Raw genomic sequence first — 22,238 nt, 5'->3', positions numbered from 1 at the left:
TAACTACCATGTGGCAATCAACCATTAGCCTTGGAAAACTCTTCGCATTTAGTTCAACGTCAGCCACGTGTCCTTCCCTTATAATCGTCGGTTACACCTTGGTGGGCCCTCAACTTCTTCTAAAACCATGTGTCCATGGACATGTCACCATCTAGCATTACACCTGGATACCTTCTCTTCTTTTCGCTATTTCACGAAGCATATCCTTCAGTTGGTTCACAACCACAAAACAACGCGAGCCCTTGGATCAAAACGGAGTTGATCCTCTTTTAACCTCATGCTTTATCTATCTTTGGGGCCGAAAAACCTTTTCACCATTTTGCAGGTTATAAAACATGAGCACTTTACCATTGCGAACTCATGCAGGCCATCGGATCAGATTGGACTTGCTCGATGCTTAACAACTTACTAAATTCGGTAGACGTGGGCCCTCTGACTCAACTCCATCCACTTGGCATCTAGTCACTGTCAAACTAGCATGTCAGTATTTCATTTGCTAAGAGAAAACACTGGGTTCCACCTCATCCTTGCCACCTATATCTGCCAGGTCACTTCTTATCCCACGACATGACTCACCTCTGGGACCCACCTTTTAACCCTTAGACCTGCCTTGTTGACTATTGTGACCTCTGCCACGTGCCATCATATTACTCGCCCTCTCGACCAGCTAGACCGTCTGCTTGGAGTGCCATGTCATTTTGCTACTTCGCAAAAGCTAACTGTCGAGCATCTTCATCCTGCGAAATAGCGCGAACCGTCAGATTAGATTGGACTTGATCACCTTTTAGTCGTTTAGTAAGTCTTCGCTCCAGGGTCCCACCAGATGCTTTTGCCATTTCATGAAAGGTATTTCACTTGCAAGTTCAGGCTGTGAAATAATGCTAGCTGTTGGATCTTGGACAAGATGAAGTCATTTTAAACTGGGCCAAATGTGCCATTTAGAACACATTTCCCTTTCGCCATTTTGCAAGTCTTAAACCATGCGCAACTTCGCCTAACGAAATAGCGAAAACCATAGATCCACCTGAGAACTGCGCCCAACTTACTGGGTCCGACAGCATTAGGAAGAAAAGACATAAGGCGTAAAATTTTACGATTAATTCAACAACCGCCTAGGCAAATGACAAGGGGGGACACCTCCTACGACCCTAAGACCCATTACTTAAGTGGATAAAGTAACGAAGGAATAGAAACCAAAGGGTTTTTTGATCAACATTGAATGATTTAAAATTAAAACCCTAAACCTTTAAGAACCAACATAGACCTGAAGCAGTTGATAGTGTGTCTAACTCAAAATTTCAAAAACCTAGCCAATTATGGGAAAGGAAAACCCATTTTTTAAACAGTGATAACAAAGCTGACTGAAGGAAGAAAAAGAATGATTGGAGGAAATAAAGAGGATGACAAAGAAAGCTTAATTTAGAAAAAGCCGACTGAAAGATATAAATAGAGATTGGAGAGATAAATGATTTAATTAGTTAATTGATTGAATTAATTAATTTAGCATGTGCTTGCATTTAGATTTAGATTTTTAATTTAATCTTTGTATGAGATTTTAATTCAAATATTGAATTTATTAATTCAATTTAGTATTTGAATATATTAGAACTTGACTTTGATTTTCAATTTGGTTTTTGAAATCATGCACATGTATTTGAATTTGCAAGAAATTAGAAGAATATGAAATTGAACGAATTTAGAATTTGGGGATTTGGAAATGAAATTTAATTAAATAATAAAGATTATTTAATTTAAAGGAATTAAATCACAATTAATTAAATAATAAACATTTAATTAATATTTAGAAGAGGGTTGACTAAATAGATGATTAGAGATAGAAATTGAATAATTAGCAATTTATTTAAATAATAAAGATTATTTAAATTGGGGAATCAATTAGAATTAATTAAATAACAAATATTTAATTAATATTTAGAAAATGATTAAATGTTGAAATGATGATAGAAATAGAAGAATAGAATAACTAGTGAAATGATAAGGAAAATGAAATTAGAAGAAATAGATTAATTAAATTAATTAAATAATTAAAGAATTATTTAATCAATTAGAGGAATAATTAGTACATGATCAATGAGACATTTTTAGGTGTCTACATTTGCCCCTCTTTGAGACAATGTCAGAACGACATTGTTTCAAAGAAAATGAAAAATTTCTACCCCAGTATGCCTCGGTACTGTTGTATAGTGTAAATATGCCCCCTCAGAAAAGGTGGTCGGAAAATTCCAAAATTGAGACCATGTTTTCGATATCAGTGTAATGATGTAAATGAAATTTAAATGAATGCAAATGACTCTATAATGAATGCTAATGGAATCTATAATGAATGTTATGCTAATGAACTCTATAATGAAATGCAAATGAAATGTATAATGAAATGCAAATGAACTCTATAATAAAATGCAAATGAACTCTATTAATGAATGCTTTTTGTATGATAATGGTTGAACCAATTTTAACTCAGATACATCTTGAAGAAATGTTAGTTAAATGATAGAAAGAAAAATGGATGGTAGAAAGAATGTTAGAAAGAATGCGATTTAGACAGAAGATGAGAAATCAATAAACTATCAATAAGAAAATGAGATGAAAATGAGTTTGAAATTGAATGAATCATGAACCTGTGTCACATATTTTATTGCGTCAATATATATTCATCGTTGAGCCTTATTATTGAACAATGAAGCTTTAGCACATCATGGTATAAGGAACCAAGATGCAAAGATATCTCATTGAAGAAACAAACACGTAGCAGACAAAAAGTGAACCCTCCATTCTGGGAATTGCATTAGGGGTTGAGGTATGTGTGCCGATTTCACCTTGATGTGAAGGCTCTTATCACAGACACCCACTAGAGAAATTTCCCTAGAATTTCATTGGTTCACACCACAAACAACAAACAAAGAAAAAGATAATGCCCATCATAGCTCCTCTAGTCACTTGTGGACATCCTTGAGTAGCATAGGAATAATATCTATTGCCAAATGATAAAAAGATAAAGACTGACCCAGACAAAATTCAGCTGCTATACTAACCTTTTGCCTTCGTTCTTAGTTGTTTGATGTGATGGTTGATAATGTCTGATCTCAAAAAGTTGCGGACCCCGTTTAAGACTGACCTATTTGATTTCGAGTGTATCCTCTTCTATTTAAGATAAGATAATGATCACGTTGATATGGATATGATACGATTGATAAGACAGTTTGATCAGTTGATTACAGATGTTTGATTTGATAGTCATATCCTTTGTTAACTTCGTGTGAAGTGTTTGTTGGATATCTGCTAGGGTATTTATTTCTCACAAGACATTTTATTGCAAGTTTTTCTGATTGATTGATTTTCTATTTTTAGTTCTTTTCCAAGAGCTTTTGCGATGTTTTTGGATTATGTAGATTGATATTTGAATGTTTTTGGTTGATTTTTTCAGGATCGTATTTGAATGTTTTTGGTTGATCTGTTCAGGATTGTATTTGAATGTTTTTGGTATTTTTAGATTTTTCAATGTTTTTGGATTTTGTGGTTTTCAATTTTTTTGGATTTTGAGTTTTTCACTGTTTTTTGATATTTTTGAAGGATGTTATATGATTTTTTGGATTTTTTCAGGACTTTATATTACTTTTTGGATTTTTTCAGGACTTTGTCTGATTTTTTGGATTTTTTCAGGACTTTATATTAAGTTTTGGATTTTTTCAGGACTTTATCTGATTTTTAGGATTTTTTCAGGACTTTATCTGATTTTTAGGATTTTTTCAGTTATGCCCCCAGTGTGCAGACCTATATGAGATGATGATCTGCAGAATGTATGTGGAGACAAATGAATTTTGGACATGACCTATGTGAAAGCAATATGCAGGATGAAGATGCATTTCCTATTCGAACAAGGTTGACTGTCTTTGTTTTTGCATTGGTAATACACCAATAGAAATGGAGGTGCAAAACATCTCATAAATAAGCAGTCAATCGATCTTTAAGGCCCTTCGAAACATTCATCTCAACACACTTAGTGACTAGGATTTACAAATGGAGACAAGGAAACATTCCCCATTGGTTCTTGAAACTTTGATCTTCTTTTTCCCATGTGTGTGCAAATGCGTTAATTCTCGCTCTTGTGTTCACTAAATTTCCTTAGCATCCTATATGACTAGCTACATGATTTTTCTAACTTCAAAAGCATCCTGAATAGAGCCTCATTGCCAGCAAGCCTTGAGAGCTCCGACAAGGTTATAGACTGTAATTTCTGAAATATTGTTCCATTGCCAGGAGGTATTCATAGCCCTGATGGAGTTACTTGCATGTTCCCATAGTCAAGCTTTTTATCACATTTGTATACATGATATTTCAATTATATATCATTTCTCTATTTGCCTTTAGATGAATATTTGGCATAGCTCTTTTTATCTTTTTTCTTTTCTTGCCTTGACTTGTAAGTATTGAAACCTACTTGGGTGTGACAATTACAGCGGTGTTGAAGTAGAATTTTAGATTTTCACTAGTCATATGATCAACTAGGTGTCTAGAATGAATTAGAGATCTTCTTAATGTGTGAGATATAGCAATTGATAGATTGTGGGTTAACAAGTCTCAAATAGTGAAATCACTACCCAACGATAAGTAAAGCATCGTCACAGGGTAATGTTGAGAATGAATGACTTTAGAACCTCAAAGACTTCATGTCCAAATATCTAAGAAAGGAAATGACCCTTGTTTTCCTTAGATGCAAACGAATGATAAACTTGAACAGTTGCCTTGTTTTATTGATGCTTCTATATGAAAATATGGAAACTTTAAGAATGTGATGCATCTAAAAAAGAAACTACATGTAATGTTGTGTTTTAAATGATATGATATGCAATGCGGAAAATAAAACCTAAAATACACAACCCTTAGGTATAATATTGCTTAAGGTGCATGTTGTTCATAGGGTCAGAGATTGGATCTCCCTCCATGGTAGCCAATTTATAGGCTCCATTGCCTATGACCCTTGTTATAATGAAAGGACCTAGCCAGTTAGGTTCAAATTTCCCTGGCCTTTCTCATTCTGCTAGGTTCCATTGATTCTCTTAAAGTACTAGATCTCCCAGTTGAAAAGTTCATGGGCGGACTCTTTTATTATAACTTCGTCTCAGTCTGTTTTGATATCCTTGTAAATGATTGAATGTTGTTTGTCATTTTTCATCAAGGGTCTTGAGTTCTTGCAACCTTGCTACCTTGTAGTCTTCTTCTGATATTATTTTATGTAAGGATACTCTTAGAGACGGTATTTCTATTTCAATGGGGAGTATCGCTTCTGTACCATAGACCAAGGAATATGGTCTTGCTCCTGTAGGTGTGCGTACTCCTGTTTTGTAAGCCTCGAGAGAGGGATTTAACTAGAGATGCCAGTCCCGTCCTGTGTCAGTGACTACTTTCTTAAGTATTTTCAATATCATTTTATTTGTAGCCTCTGCTTGTCCATCATTTTGTGGATAATATGGCATGGCAAATCTCTGTTGTATGTGAAATTTTTCACACAATTCTTTCACTTCTTGGTTTTTAAATGGACGCCTGTTATCTATAACAAAGCACATTGGAACTCCGTATCTACATATAATGTAGTTGAGCATGAATTTTGCTATCTTCTTTCCAGTAGTGTATGTTAAAGGAATTGCCTCAACCCATTTGGTAAAGTATTCAGTGGCTATCAAGATAAACTTGTGCCCATTTGAAGAATTAGGGTTGATTTTACCCACTAGATCTAATCCCCATTGTGAAAATGGCCACGATAATGTGATAGGTTAAAGATCTTGTGCTGGTGCATGAATAAGGTCTCCATGCATTTGGCATTGTTTACACTTCTGTACATATTTGTAAGCATCTTTTTCCATGGTTGGGCAGTAATACCTTGTTCTCAGCAATTTCTTTAACAATGGTGGACCACTTTGGTGAGCCCCATAGATTCCATCATGGACTTCTTTTAAAGAAAGGTGTGCTTCATTCTCATCTAGACATCAGAGAAGAGTTCCATAAAAACCCTTTCTATTAAGTATCAACTATAATGGTGTATCTAGACGCCTGACGAATAAAGGTCTTCTTTTGATTTCTGGATAGATCTGGTGACATGTATTGGGCGTGTAAATATGTATATATTTCATTGTACCAAGGTGATTCTAGACCCACAATTGCACGTACATAGTTTGATAGGGGAGTCTCATATGCAGGTAGCATTAACTATTCTATGATAAACTCAAACTGAGTTTCATTAGCAGGCATATTCAGAAGAGAACTTATGGTTGCCATTGCATCTGCTACCTTGTTTTGTATTCTTGGGATTTGTTCGAAGGTAATTTTGCTAAATTGCTCCTTGTAATCTTTGACCAACTTCTTATAAGGCACAAGTTTGTCATCCTTCATGTTGTAATCATCATTGACTTGGTTTACAATCAAATGTGAATCACCATAGAACTGCAACTCTTGTATTTTCCATTGTACAGCTGTACGAAGCCCTATGAGGAGAGCTTCATATTCAGCCATATTGTTGGTGCATGGGAAATAGATCCTAAATGAATTAGGTATAACATCCCCTTGAGGAGTAATGAAGAGAATGCCTGCTCCAGATCCGTGACTTGTATATGACCCATCAAAGTATAACTTCCACATTATTGAGGTAGTTAATGTAAACACAGATTCATCTGGAAAGTCTATCAGCAATGGATGACTGTCCTGTATAGGAGCCTCTGCTAATTGATCTGCTATGATTTGTCCTTTGATAGCTTTTTTTTCTATGTATTCTATATTAAACTTGCTCAAGATCATAACCCACTTAACCAATCGCCCGGTCAATGTTGCTATGCTCAATAGATACTTGAGTGGGTCAAAGCGTGCAATGAGTTGTACCTTATGACTCAACATGTAATGTCTGAGCTTTTGGGATGCAAAGATTATTGCTAAGAATGCTTGCTCTATGGGGTTATAATTAAGCTCATAGCCGATCCGAGTCCTACTTATATACTAAATGGCTCTTTCTTTTCCATTTTTGTCATGCTGTGCCAATAGAGCTCCTAGAGCTGAGTTCATTGCTGATATGTATAACAATAGAGGTTATCCTAGAGTAGGAGATATTAACACTGGTGTGTTCAAAAGAGTAGGTTTCAGAGCTTGGAAAGCTTCCTAGCATTGTTCTGGCCATTTAAAAGTAACTCCTTTTCTTAGTAAATGCTGGAATGGGTGACACTTATCTGCCAACTGTGCTATGAATCTTCTTATGGATTATAATATTCCTTGTAACCCTCTGAGTTGTTTAAGTGTTGACAGAGGTTGCATGTCAATGATTGCCTTGACCTTGGCAGGGTCTATTTCAATTCCTCTGTTTGATACTATAAACCCTAACAGTTTACCTGTTGTTACACCAAACACACATTTATTTGGGTTTAATCTGACATTATACTGTTCCAACCGATCAAATATCTATGTAATAACTGCAAGGTGACTTTCTCTGGTTTGTGATTTAGCCAATATGTCATCCATGTAATCTTCCATTATGTTATGGATCATGTCATGAAACAATGTTGTCATGGCTCTTTGGTATGTTGCTCTAGCATTTTTATGACCAAATGGCATCACATTCTAGCAATACATTCCCCATGGGCATGTAAAGGCCGTTTTATGTTGATCTTCTGGTGCAATTTTAATATGGCTGTATCCTGAAAAACCATCCATTAAGGATAGCATCTCATTTCCAGCTATTAGGTCAACTGTCATGTCGATATTGGGTAGCGGGAAGTCATCCTTAGGACAAGCTTTATTTAGATCCTGAAAATCAATACAGAATTTTATGCCTCCTGTGGGATTAGTCACAAGTACCAGGTTGGATATCCATTCCACATAGTCAATAGGTCTAATAAAACCTACATCCAACAACTTTTGTAGTTCTATTTTAACCAGTAATGCGATACTTGGATGCATTTTTCTCAATTTTTGCTTGTAAGGTTTAACTCCTAGCATCAATGGTAAGTGATGCAACACTAATTCAAAGTCTAAGCCCAACATGTCTGAATAAGACCAAGAAAAGTTGATAGGTCATTGCTTGAAAAAATGAATGAATCTGTCTTTTTATTCTTTGCTCAGTGATTTTGCTAGATGGATGTTATGTACAACCTCCCCTTCTGCTATGTTTACTTCTTCTGTTTCCTCTGTAAGTAATGCTGAACTTTCTCTTGCCATAGGAAGATTACCCAAGTCACTTTTGTCATTATGGGTGGTTTGATCCTTATCTTCTGTTGGAGAAGTACTTTCTTCTCCAAAGTATGCCAATCTATTTAGGTCTATAGAAAACCCTGCTTTATGATCACCTTGTGGAAATCGCTCTCTTACTCCTAGAAATTCTGAAATTGCTTCATCATTTTCAAACCAATCCAGCATTGGTTTTCCTTCTTGCCCCCAATCAATCAAGTGTGAATGTACTAGGGGTAAATCATTGCTCCTTTCTTTAGTAGACTCTGATAACATGAGGACTTGATTGTTTGACTGACTTTGAGTATCTTCATCTTGTATAAGCCTTATTTGATTCCTTAATATTACACTTTCTAATGAGCTAGAATCATGGAGTGATAAGAATTCATAGTCATGAGAGTTTGTCTTACTTTGAATATATGTTTCATCATATGAGCTATCATCACTTATTTCTTCTTGTTCCTGTGCCTAATTCTGTTGTAGATTGTCCAGTCTTTGTTGGACATTAGTTACCCTTCGTAAGCCTGGTATAAGACTTTGCAATCTTTCTTCATCTATTTTGTTAGGTTGGGTCTGAGTTGCTTCTCATGGTAGAAGTATTGACAATAACCATGGGTGGGATTCAGGTGGTGGGGGTAATCCTGCATCTATTGCCACATTAGCTTGTATTGTTGTGTCAATAACTGCATCATTTTGTAACTCAATGGTTGGTTCTTGCAAGAGTTGTCTCATGTCTTCCCCATCTGATTTTGCACTTGGTGATGTAGGTACCTGATTACTCATTTGAGATGAAGATGGAAGTGCTTGTGTGGACAACTTCCTTTGTGATATGTAATCTGATGGTTTGCTTGGTTGATTTAGTATATCAAGAGTACGTTGTCTTGCCTCGGTAATATGTTGTACATTCTTGTATCCCAATCATTGATTCCCTCAATTATCATTAGGAATGTAACAAGTTCTAGTCTTCCTTGTTTCTGTAACCCAAGGCCTATGGTACAACCATCATATCCATGTCTTTGGAGTATTTTAAATCCATTGCCATATTGATCTGTGTGTATTCTGGGTATTGTCATATGATCTTCTTCTCTATATATCCAATGGTTAACATCTTCATTTAGGGATTCTTTTGTAAGTCACCCCATCTAATGAAAGAGCATGAGTCTGTGTATCTGACAATTTCTTTTCTTTTGTCCTTTTTTTGCACTATATTTTGAGGTTTCCCAAAGGACTTAGGAGAAAGAGACAATTGTTTCCCATTTGAAGTATTTGCAATAGAATACTCTCCACCACCCATATCTTTTATTTGTAAGGAGGATGTTATAGGTATTTACTTTTTTGTTTCTGTGATCTTTAATGTTTCCAACTGTATAGTGAGAGGTGCGACCTGATTGATAGGTACCTGATTATCAACACTATCTTTCAGATAATTGCAATGTTGGAAGGGATTTGGATCACCCTTTATGGTGATTTCAATACCATTGTATGGGAATTTGACACACTGATGAAATGTGGATGGTAGTGCTTGCATGGTGTGGATCCATGGGTGGCCCAATAACATGTTATATCCCAACTCTCTGTCCAAGACTTGAAAAGTGACCTCTGTTGTTATTGGTCCTACTTGTACAGGTAATGTTACAATGCCTTTATATGGACGTTCTTCATCATCGTAAACCTTGATATTTATCCTTCTGGAAGAATCAATGTGAAGTTCAGAACATCCTAGTGCTTTGACCAGCTTTAAAGTACAAATGTTGAGACCGACTCCCCCATCTATGAGTACTCTTCTGATTCTTTTCTTATGAATGTAAGCTTCCAGATGTAGTGGATCATTATGAAGAAAGTTATCACTAGGAATATCATGTTCTATATCTATATCTCTATCCACTACTGAATCTTGAAGTGCTTTGTCCAGTATAGCTCTATGATTGGGTGCGATACACAATAGTTCAAATAATGATATCTGGGTCAGATTTTTCTTAAGTTGCTCAACTACATTGTAAGTCCCTACTGATGGTGGTTGATTTTGTGGTATCCCTTGTAAAGTTACCTTTGATCTATGAGTAACCATTGCACAGTCTCTGTCTCTGGGAGTAATTATGATTGTAGCAATTGTATCATTTGTATCATAGGCTAGTTTATCGGGATTTATGTTAAATCCCTCTTCGTAGTCTTTATGTGTATGTTTGAGATCCATAATATGTTCTATGAGTTCATCTTCAAACCAAACTGAGTGAGATGGTTGATCATGCCCCCAGTCTTTGAGACAAATATTTGTGTCATCATCGTACTTTGGTGCTTCGGATATCATGCAAATTTGGTTGTCATCTCTATGAGTGTCTTGATATTGGTCCTCTTGATCAGGTGTTTCTTGTGAATCCTTGTTTGTTGTATCTCCTGATCTAATGACATGAATAATGTAGTTTTTGAAACCTTTGTGTAGTTAGCTGTATTGTCTTGGGTACTTGATGTGGTAGCTTTTCCCTTGTCATGCTTAACAAAAGGATCCTTAAAAATCATATGATTTGTGTTTGTTGAGGTCTTATCAGTATCAATTGTGATGTCCCCTTGGTCTATCATATCTTGGACCAAGTTTTTCAATTTGTATCAACTTGTCATTTTGTGACCTTTAGTCCTATGATAATCGCAGAAATCATTGCGTTCCACCATGTGGGTTTGAATGGACATGGTTCATATATTCTTACTTCGAGTAAAGTGATCATGTTTGTCTGTATTAACTTTTTGAGCACTGACTCAATAGGTTCTCCTAAAGGTGTTTAATTTCTTCTTGGAGCGTTTACCCTGGGGTATCTTGTGTTCATGTTTTGCATAACATTTACATATGCTAATGTTGTGTTATTCCCTGTATGTGGATTTGTTGACTGACTCATTCCCAAAGACAAAATGGGTTGAGTTATGTTTATCGTTCTAGAGTCTACAATACCATCATTGGTAACATTTTTGTTTTTCAACCAAAACTTAGATTTGTCATTGTTGTTGGTGTTGCCATACTTAATAAGACCTTTCTCTACTAATCCCTTCTCAGATTTGGGAGCCTTTTCTGTGATTTGTTTGAATGTGGTTAGACATTGCATTTGTATCGGATATTTAATCTTAGGAATCAAATTTTCTATAAACATATCCACTTGCTCTATTTCTGGGATGACTGTCTTGCACCTCCTATAGAGAGCCCTCCATCATTGTATGAAGGATGCAAATGCTTCATTCTCATATTGTTTAGCGGCACATAAGTCCATCAAAGTAATCGGGGTGTCAATGTTGTGCGAGAAGTTTGCAATAAATTGTTCAGCTAATTCTCCCCATGATGTTATAGTTGGTGGTAAATGTGAAAACCACTCTAAAGATGAACCTCCCAGACTTTTAGGAAATAGTCTCATTAGATAAGTATCTTCTGAGGCAACTTCTATACATGCCGTAAAAAATTCTTAGATATGATCTCTAGGATCACCCTTCCCTCAATATTTATCAAATTTGGGCATTTCAAAATGTTGTGGGAAAGGTGGCATGTATAATGTGTGATCGAATGGATAAGGACGTAAGTCCTGCATTGTGCAGCTCTTTTTATCGTTACTAGTTTGCATGGTCATCATTTGTTGTTGCAAATTTTGTATTTGTTGTGTCAAAATATGTATTTGTGTCAAAGGTATACCTTATGTTTGTGTATGTCCCACAAAAGGATTCATGGTTGCATAACTAGGAGGTTGTTGGAAGGTACCAAGATTATAACCTTGTGTGTTGTACGTTCCACTAGGTACTATGAAATAGGTGATATGCGAACCCATGTTTGGTTGAGTTGTACTTGTTGTATTGGCAAGACCTAGATTTTCTTTTTGATAACTATATGTGGATCCCATGGAATAGGAAACTGGAGGTTGGGTTGCACTTGTTGCCTATGTTTGAATAGGTGCTGAGACACTTGATATTATTGGTATGCTCTATGATGGTATACTAGCATTGATCGCTGAGGATGACAAACTTGTTTGAAAGTTTGCATTTGTGTTGACATTTGTTTGGATAGGTACATTTTGAGGAAAACTAGAGGTCGTTGCTTGTATTTGTATCAAGGGTGGTGTTTGACTATTATCTTGACCTAAATTTTTTCCTAGTGGTAATATCTTTGTGACATCAAAATCCTTAGGTAGTTTTGCCCCATTTTGTATTAACAATGAAAGATACTTGTCCCTATCGCTATTTATAAGTGCATCTAGGATCATGAGGACATGTGGGTCTTGCTGTGTGGACTCAATTTCTTCCTTTGTCAAATGATGTTGTAATTTGTTTATGGTGGACATTGTCTGTGTACCTGAGTGTTGACATGTCCATTTTCCAAGTGGGGTTTATAGACTATGTGTTGTTCGGGTCCATTATTCCTTTCATTTTCTGTGACCTAGTGATGGGCATCTAAAATTGCTTATATGAAGGTGGTTCTATGCAAGACAATGGCCTACCACTAGACTGTAGAGGTAAATATGAGGTATGAAAGACTATACTAGACTCTATTGAGGATTTTGATGTGAGATCTTTTTAGCATTTCTAGATTTCTCTAATGCAAGTCTTTCCATTTGTTGACAAAGTTGTTCTGCCTCAATCTCTCTATCAATTATACAGGAAATCCTAGACTCAATGTTTATCTCATGTATGACTCCTATATATTGAGGTGCACTTCTTCTTAAATCCCAAGCTAAGTTAGCTAGACCATCAATGATTTCTCATTGACCATTTGGAACTAGATTAGGTTGCTCGAAGGGCAGAAAACCATCACCTGGGAGACCCATGAAGGCACATGCTATGAACCTATAACTGACAATGGACTTTAGACGTATATGAGGTGTAGATGAAGACGTATATGATAATGCAGGACTATGCACCTACTATGGATGATAATGAGGACGTAAGTGGGACTATGCAAAAGATGTAGGACGATAATGAGGATGTAATTAGGACTATGCAAAAGACCTAGGACAATAATGAGGACGTAATTAGGACTATGCAAAAGACGTAGGATGATAATGAGGACATAACTAGTGTAGCATCGGAATTAGGAATCATCAAAGCAAGTATATAAAGACATGTTAATCATTATTAGCTCAATCACAAACACACATTGCAATGATCTAATCCTAAGCACACTCAATAGAGATATGAAAACAAAGCATTCAAAATGAAAGATTATGCAAACCAAATGCAGAATTGAATGCTCCTTCCATGCGGCTCCATTGTTCTTCTTTCCTCTTCAATGGATTTGTGGATCTCACCTACAAGTGCACATACAATTGAAAGCAAGATTGATGAAAAGCTCAAGAGTACTAGAAGCATAAGTTCGGTAGTTTGATTAAGGATTCGGATTAGCTTTGATTGAAAATCATCCAATTTATAGAAGAATTGGATAAATGACAAGATTAGCATGATGCAATTCAAATGGAAATTGCAAATCAATATGACAAATTATGACAAATTATGCACTTTCCATGCACAATTTTATTGATTGATAATTGATGACAAATTATGACACATTCTATGTCAAAATTGATTGATTATCAATTATGACAATTTATGACAAATTGAAAAGCCATTCCCATAGAATTAGGAGATGAAATAGGAGGGAAAAGAAATTAGAAATTAAGAAAATTAGAAAATTGAAATTGATGACAATTAGGAATTAGAAATTGATGGAAAAATAGGAAATTAGGAACTAGAAGAAATTAGGTAAATTAATTAACAATTTGTCATTTATTAATTAATTCACAAGAGGAAGAATAATTAGCCAATTAAATAAAGATTTAATTGTAACTTAGGATTAATAAATAATTTAGTAACCCTAGAAGAAGAAATGACAAATTAGGTTAAATGAATAAATCATAAAACCTTAGAAGACGAATTAGAAATGCGAAAATGACAATTAGGTCTTGATTGAAGATAATTAATGTCATGATTTTGAATTGATAAATGACCAGTGCGATAAATGATTTGATTGATAAAATGCACCAATTGACGAGGAACAATGACACATTGATCCAAATTGACATAATTAAGACAGACAATGATCGATAGCAAAATTGATCGTAAAATGACAAGATCGACAAGAGGACAAGAATCGACGACAAAATAGATTGCAAGACGACAAGATTGAAAATGACCACGATCAATGACAAATTGATCGCAAAATGACAAGATCGAACAATGACAACGATCGATGACAAATCGATCACATGATGACAAGATTGAAAAGAGGACAAAAACCCTAATTAGGATTGACGATGTCCAAAATGATGACAAATTAGCACGCACATTGATGCAACAAGATAAGATCGATCCAAATCATGACTGGATAGTGTTGTCGACAAGACCAAATTTGAATGCGAGATGAATGAAGAATGTAGAAGAATGACTCGATGCTCGCAAATGATAAAAATCAAGTGCGTGACATAGGAGAAATGTTAATGCGACGGAAAAAACCTAAAATGAGGCAATGCGCAAATGTTAAAGTATGAATTCGCAAGCGTTGACCATTTTTGGGTGTCTACAACTAGGACTATGCAAAAGACGTAGGACGATAATGAGGATGTAATTAGGACTATGCAAAAGATGTAGGATGATAATGAGGATGTAATTAGGACTGTGCAAAAGATGTAGGATGATAAGGAGGATGTAATTAGGACTATGCAAAAGACTATGTAAAAGACTGCCTAGGGTCACAAGTATGTAAGGACTTTTGAAATCAGTTTCAAAATGGACTTTGTTTTCTATAACGTCGTGTATAGGAAAATGTTTTGTAGTTTTCCAAATCTGAGAACAATAGCGGGTAGGTATGTATAGCTGACTGACTCAATATTTATACAATCTTGGAAAATTTGGAGATACGTGGGATAGGGCCTGAAATAGTCCAAGGGACTGACTCAATACTAGTCTATCACAATGATACATAAAAAAGAACAGAATACAATCTTAGGCTGGATAGTGGACACCATTCAGTGAGGCCCTTACAAAATACTGAGACAAAATGAACAGATAGAGAGTCTGGCAGTACTGGCTCCACTCCATGACACACACTTCTCGGGCATGCTAGTCTCTCTTACCCTGAAGATCTGAGGCTCTTATAGCTGAGGGATTCTTGTATCATAGTGTAAGGTACATGAAGGGTATCTATGGGGTACAATCCGCACTCCTGAAACCACTGAATGTAGGATTTTTGGCAACTAAATTGGTTCTTAGTATTAGGTTTCGAGGGGTCTCGATCCAACGATGGATTCTTAGAGAAAACCACTTAAGGCTTTAGTTGAGCTTATCAGTGCAGGGAAGGCCCCCACATACGTCAAATTCACTCAACACTCTAGCTGCCTGACCAGTATATTTATATAGCGGCTCGAAAAACCTGCTCGAGAGTACACTGGGAGAGATGATATCCCCAATGCATCCCAATTCGAAGTACCTCTGTGGGGTGATGAAATCCCCAGTCAAAGATACCCCTCACTACGTAGAACAAAAGAAAATTTGGATGTCATTGCCACCTTCCTTCTTTCTCCCAAGAGCCCGATGGTGGGTAGAAAGTCAGTTAGTGCAATAGTAGGTCCACCCCAGAAACAATAAAATGTTCTTTACCTTAAAAAATAGAAACATGATTTAATCTAATGCAACCTGATTCATGTTCATTTTATAGCCCAAATTTAGGTGTTAGATACGCATGTGCATTTCAATTTTAAACACCAAATCCAAGTATGAAGGCATACATGTCAATTTTAACCATTTGTTGATTTTTTAAGCACCAAAAACCAAGTGTGAGATACACGCATGTCAATTTTAGCTCATGTTCATTTTAAACACCAACAACAAAGTGTGAGATTATCCATGCATGTCCTTTTTAACTATTGTTGATTTTAAGCACTAAAAAATTGAAGTGTGAGATTATTGACGCGTGTCCATTTTAACTGTTGTTGATTTTAAGCACTAAGGATTGTAGTGTGAAGTGTGCATGCAAAATTACTAATCTAATCCTCTCTGCGAATCCGGCACAGGCTGTAAATAGAAGATTAATAGTAAAATTAAACCAACAGAAAATAAAAACTCAAAACTTGACAGAGGCGATTGCATAATACTACCTGAGCGAATGCGTGATACTTACAGACTGAATGCGTAAATTTGACAGAACGAATGCATAAATTTGATAGACTGAATGCGTGATGGTATTTGGTCGATTGTGTAGCACTAATAGGTCGATTGTGTGACAGAATGTAGACAACAAAAAAAAGTTACAAAATAAAAAAAAATAAGAAAAACTAAACCCGATCAGGAACCTGCGAAACCAATTGTGAAGCCCTAGCCAAATCCCTCATCATCCATTCAATATTGATTAGATCATATTTAACTGTATAACAAAGAACTAGGCTATTATATCTGTCTAAGGCCAGTTGTTCTTCCAAATCTTGTATCAATTTTTCTGCCTAGAGAACTTTTTGATATTGTTTGGCTTCTCTCCTTTGTTGTTTCGTCCTTCTTGCAACTGAAATCTTGAACTAAACTTTTCTTGCCATAAGCTATGTTAATCAAATCATGAAATAAAAAGCAATTTGATCCCATATTAACCAAATTTAAGACAAAATTAAACATGATAGATTACAGATGGAAGAAAAAATTAAACAATAAAGCTTCCTGAGAATGTATGATCCAGAAGGGGCGATTGCGTGACCTAGATAGGACGATTGCATGACCCTATCAGAACGAATGCGTGACCTCGAAGGGTCAAATGTGTAATTCTCTCTATGTGATTGTGTGACGATGTAAGCTCAATTGCGTGATGGAAAAATCTTTTCTCAAAATTCGTGCAACCTGAAAAAAAAAGAAGAAAAATCTGCCCAATCTAGAAAAATCACACAGAACACAGAAAAGGTTAAATTGTTGTTAGTTCACGTCTGGTTCACCAAAATGCAGCACAATTTAAAATTCATCTTATTCAAAACAAGTATTCAATTAGAAGCAAAAGGGAAATCACAAATCCCTTCTAATTAAAGAATTTAACAAACTAACAATGAAATGATACAACCAAGCAAAATAGGAATTATAAATGAAATCAATAAAAACTCCCTATTCCATGACTGCGTAGAACTTCCATTGCTCTTCTCTTGTTCATGGTATGATGGCTCTCAGATATTGCACCAATAACCTGCAAGTGACACAAAGATTCAAAGTTTGTGATTATTGAAAATGGAGATTGGATGCTCAATTTATAGAAAATTGGATGAGATTGATTAAAAGATGGAACAAAATGATCAAGAGGTGTGAACTTAGGTGAGCTCAAATGAAAACTGATAGTTGAACTGCTGATTGTAGGAGTGAAACTCAATAGATTGAATAGACTAATTGAGTTAATTGATTGATGAAAGAGCTAACTGAAGGAAGAAAAAGAATGATTGGAGGAAATAAAGAGGATGACAAAGAAAGCTTAGTTTAGAAAAAGCTAACTGAAAGATAGAAATAGAAATTGGAGAGATAAATGATTTAATTAGTTAATTGATTGAATTAATTAATTTAGCATGTGCTTGCATTTAGATTTAGATTTTTAATTTAATTTTTGCATGAGATTTTAATTCAAATATTGAATTTATTAATTCAATTTAGTATTTGAATATATTTAGAACTTGACTTTGATTTTCAATTTGGTTTTTGAAATCATGCACATGTATTTGAATTTGGAAGAAATTAGAAGAATATGAAATTGAACAAATTTAGAATTTGGGGATTTGGAAATGGAAGAATTAATTAGTTAATTAAATAATTTAAAGAAACTATTTAGAAATGGAATTTAATTAAATAATAAAGATTATTTAATTTAAAGGAATTAAATCACAATTAATTAAATAATAAATATTTAATTAATATTTAGAAGAGGGTTGACTAAATAGATGATTAGAGATAGAAATTGAATAATTAGCCATTTATTTCAATAATAAAGATTATTTAAATTGGGGAATCAATTAGAATTAATTAAATAATAAATATTTAATTAATATTTAGAAAATGATTAAATGATGAAATGATGATAGAAATAGAAGAATAGAATAACTAGTGAAATGATGAGGAAATATGAAATTAGAAGAAATAGATTAATTAAATTAATTAAATAATTAAAGAATTATTTAATCAATTAGAGGAATAATTAGTACATGATCAATGAGACATTTTTAGTTGTCTATAGTATGTGTTATCACCTAAAAAATGCACACTTGCTAAGTTGTTGAATTGAGCTTTTTGGTGAAACATGGAAACACTCCTAAGGTTGTGGGTACCTTTGAAATTTGGAGTGAATCTCCAGATAAGGTTGGCTCCTAGCTAGTTTATCACTTATAACTATTGATTTTTGAAAGGAAAAGGGAGAAGGAATGTTTGAAAAGGGTTGCTGAAAAATTAAAATATTGGGCGATATACCAAACTAAATATGACTATGAAAGTTCAGACTTTCATACACTTGAATACTAATGACATAATTTAAATTGCTCAAATTATTTGTATAGGTTTATGCAAAAACATTTCACAGGAAATTTTGAATGCATTATCTTTAAAAAATAAAAATACTTTCACATTCTAAAAGATATATGCAACTTTAAACACAATCTGCAACCTACATGAACATACTTTTGCATAAATGACATGAAAATGTGAGACAAAACTATAAGGAGATTAAAGTACCTCACTAATAACTTGATCAATCACTTGGTAATACACAATAGTGCAAGAATAAGAAGGCAAAATTGGGTCTATAATATCCAAGGTGTTATAAGTATTTTATATCCAGAATTGAGTTAAAAAGAATGCTTAATCTGTCAAAGGACTCCAAAAAGTCACTAACTCAGATTGCATATCAAGAACTGAATTACAAATGAGTCAACAAAGTGACTATAAGTATCGACTCCAAGGTAGTTGCATAAAAATAGGAATTGGAAACTTCTTGGTTGAATGCACTCAAAAAGCCTAAAATCTAGCCCCTTAGTTTCCATGAAATGAGCTTATAATGTGTGGAAAAGTCATGCAATACTAAGTCCATCATGATGAGTCACAAAACAACCCTCAAAAAAGGCTCAAACTTGGTCAAAAGGCCTAAATTCTCTCCAACAAAGATGAATCACCTCCTAGATGCTCTCCCAATGTTTGTAACAACTTAATAAGAGTCCTAAATGCTCTTAATAGCAATATTAAGACTTATAACCATCTCCCTACATGACTTATCTATTTGCATTTAAAGATAACAAAATGGATTTAAGGCTTATAATATGTGCATGCCATTCTCCAAAGATCACAAGTGCATGACATTCTACAAAGGTGATGTGGCATCCATGTGTCAAAGATCACAAGTCATACAGGCATAAAATGTCTAAGGCATGAAACACCTTTATCAAAGACCCACGAGGTCATTACTTTGCATTGCATTTTTAAAAAGTTATGGCAAAAATTCCATATTCATCCATCGGGATTTTTAGGGCAAAGAAACCCAAAAAAAAAAAACACAAGGCAAAGCAATATTTCACATTACATTTTCACATCTGACATTCTGGAAAGCCTATCAGGGAACATAAGGTATGCATAGGTGCTCCATGGAAGCTTCATGGTGGGGTCTTCTACAAAATATGAGGCAATCTCTACAAGTCTCATGCCAAAAAGACAACATCGACTGTGGGTAAGTTTTTCCTTGTGCAAACAAAACTATCATTCCATTATATGTAAACAAAATGCTTGCCTTGAGATCTGACTTAAACAAAAATGATGAATATTTTTTCATATTCAATTTATCTGTGAATGTATTTTAGAACTATTTAGTCTATCATTTGTTCATTCATGCTTGTGACTATAATAAGGGTTCATCATTTGGCGTCGTAGCAGTGCCTCCATCCCCTAAACACTGTGCAAGCTTCCTTGTTTGTTGAATGCCATAACTTTCTATCATGTTGTATTAGGCATAAATGGTTTATACTTTGACTAGGAATAAACTTTTTTTTTCTCATTAACTATGACCCCTTTAATAGTCTCGCTTGACTCTCCTGAACTACCCTTCATAAGCTACCTCTTGACATGCCTGAATTTTTTGTTTGTTGTCCTCTTCATTGTAGAGGACATCTATTACTATAAAATTCACTCTTTGGCATAGCCATTTACCTTTGTTATTCAAAGGATACTAATGTAACATATATTGTCATATGACCTACCATTTGCAATAACCCTTAGTGTTGTAACTATGTGCCTGTAGTTGCTCTATATGCAATAACAATTTCTACCTTGACTTAACTGATTTGTACCAAGGCACTAAGGTTTTATTATTATCTTGATGATTAATCATTTAGTCTCTTTCTCAACTAGGGGAAATCATCCTATAGGTTGAGTATTCTTATCACAATATTGTCACTGTCTTGATACCAAATTGATGTAGAGTGAGTTGACTCTCACCTATTTGTGCTACCTTGTCTAGGTATCTCCTCCAAGCTACACAAGAACCACACAATGATTCTGAACCTCACACCCTCCAAGGGTCTGCAAGACTTAGCCTCTCTGACCTTCCCAAGGTCCTTAGGCTAGGATAAGCTCTTGTTGTTTTCTGAGTTCCATTTTCTTGCTTCGGAGACCTTGTTTTCCCACTCCCTTTCACGCTCAATTGGAGAGTTCAACCCCTCTACCACATAATTTTCATTCCTCACACTACACACATAAGGATGGGTGATTTTGGATGGATTTCCAACCCTACTCCTTTGTTAAAGAGTTTTTACCTTTATCAGATTTGTGTTTTGACAAACAAACTGCACTTTTAGAGCTAATAGGAGACCTAATTCTAGTAGCCCTAACAACAGGGCATCTGCATTTATTTGCTGAAATTACTTAACAATCCTATGAAATATTTTACATTCCAGACACCCTTTTGGTGTTTACATACAATATTGAAAAATTAGAGGTGGGTTTTGTTATTAACATATCTAACCCTTACCGGTCTAATTAGGCCTAATTGCCCCTTCCTAGGCTTGAAAAGTAGGGATTGGTTAAAAATCCTTCACCGGTCTTATTGCATTTGTGAACTAATGTTGGTTTGAGGCCTTTTCCTCCATATGGAATTCCAATCTAGTCATACTTCACCTCCACCAACTGGACTAACCCAATTAGGGCTTGTTATCCATGATTCCTAATGCTTGCCAACTCAACGTGCCAAGCTTAGGGTATGGTGACAAATCTTTGATTTGGCTTCCCTTGTCTCAAAAACAAAAAGAAAACATAGTATAAATTGCAACCTAATATTCGACAAGGTTTCAAAGAGGAAATCCAGCATGGAGCATTAGGTTGGACCCATTTTTCTCTCAAAACCTTGGTTTTAAGGGCTCTTGGACCTGCCTTCAATAAAATGAAGTTTATTCACAAACTAAAACACTTCAAGACTCCAAAAAAAATAAAAAATGAAATTAAGACACCAACATAACAATCCATGACCCTATCTTGGATGTGTCCATCTTTATAGGCCCTACAACTTGCAAAGAACAACAAAAACTTGGTAGAACACACCCAATGGGAAACCAAAACTTGTTTATTTGATTTTAGATCTTCAACAACTGATTATCATCAATCTTTCCAAGACTTATACTAGCCTTGGAGTAGTTACATATGCTCACAACTGAATGTGTCAACCAACTAACCATTGGTGTCTGAAAATGTTGCAAAGTTGCTATGAGCAACTTTTGCAACTTTTGCAATTTGTTGCATGGGTGAGGAACTTTTCTCTCACCCAAACTTGGTCACTTTAAAATGAATCATATGACCTTAAATACTTCAAAACAACATCAACCAACCTTCATTAACACAAAAACAACTTATCCTATTAAGTGTTGCACCTGGCACCCTTGAGAGCTCACATGCCAACATAGGCCAAACAAAGACTCTTAGGGCCCTTACAATCATTTGACCACACACTTAATGGATTCTTGGACTTATTTACAAACTAAAAACATGATTCCAACATCCTGGAAAAATAA

The sequence above is a fragment of the Cryptomeria japonica genome, chromosome 6 (genome assembly GCF_030272615.1).
Source record: "Cryptomeria japonica chromosome 6, Sugi_1.0, whole genome shotgun sequence".
NCBI lineage: Eukaryota > Viridiplantae > Streptophyta > Pinopsida > Cupressales > Cupressaceae > Cryptomeria > Cryptomeria japonica.
This window is presented reverse-complemented; position numbering follows the sequence as displayed.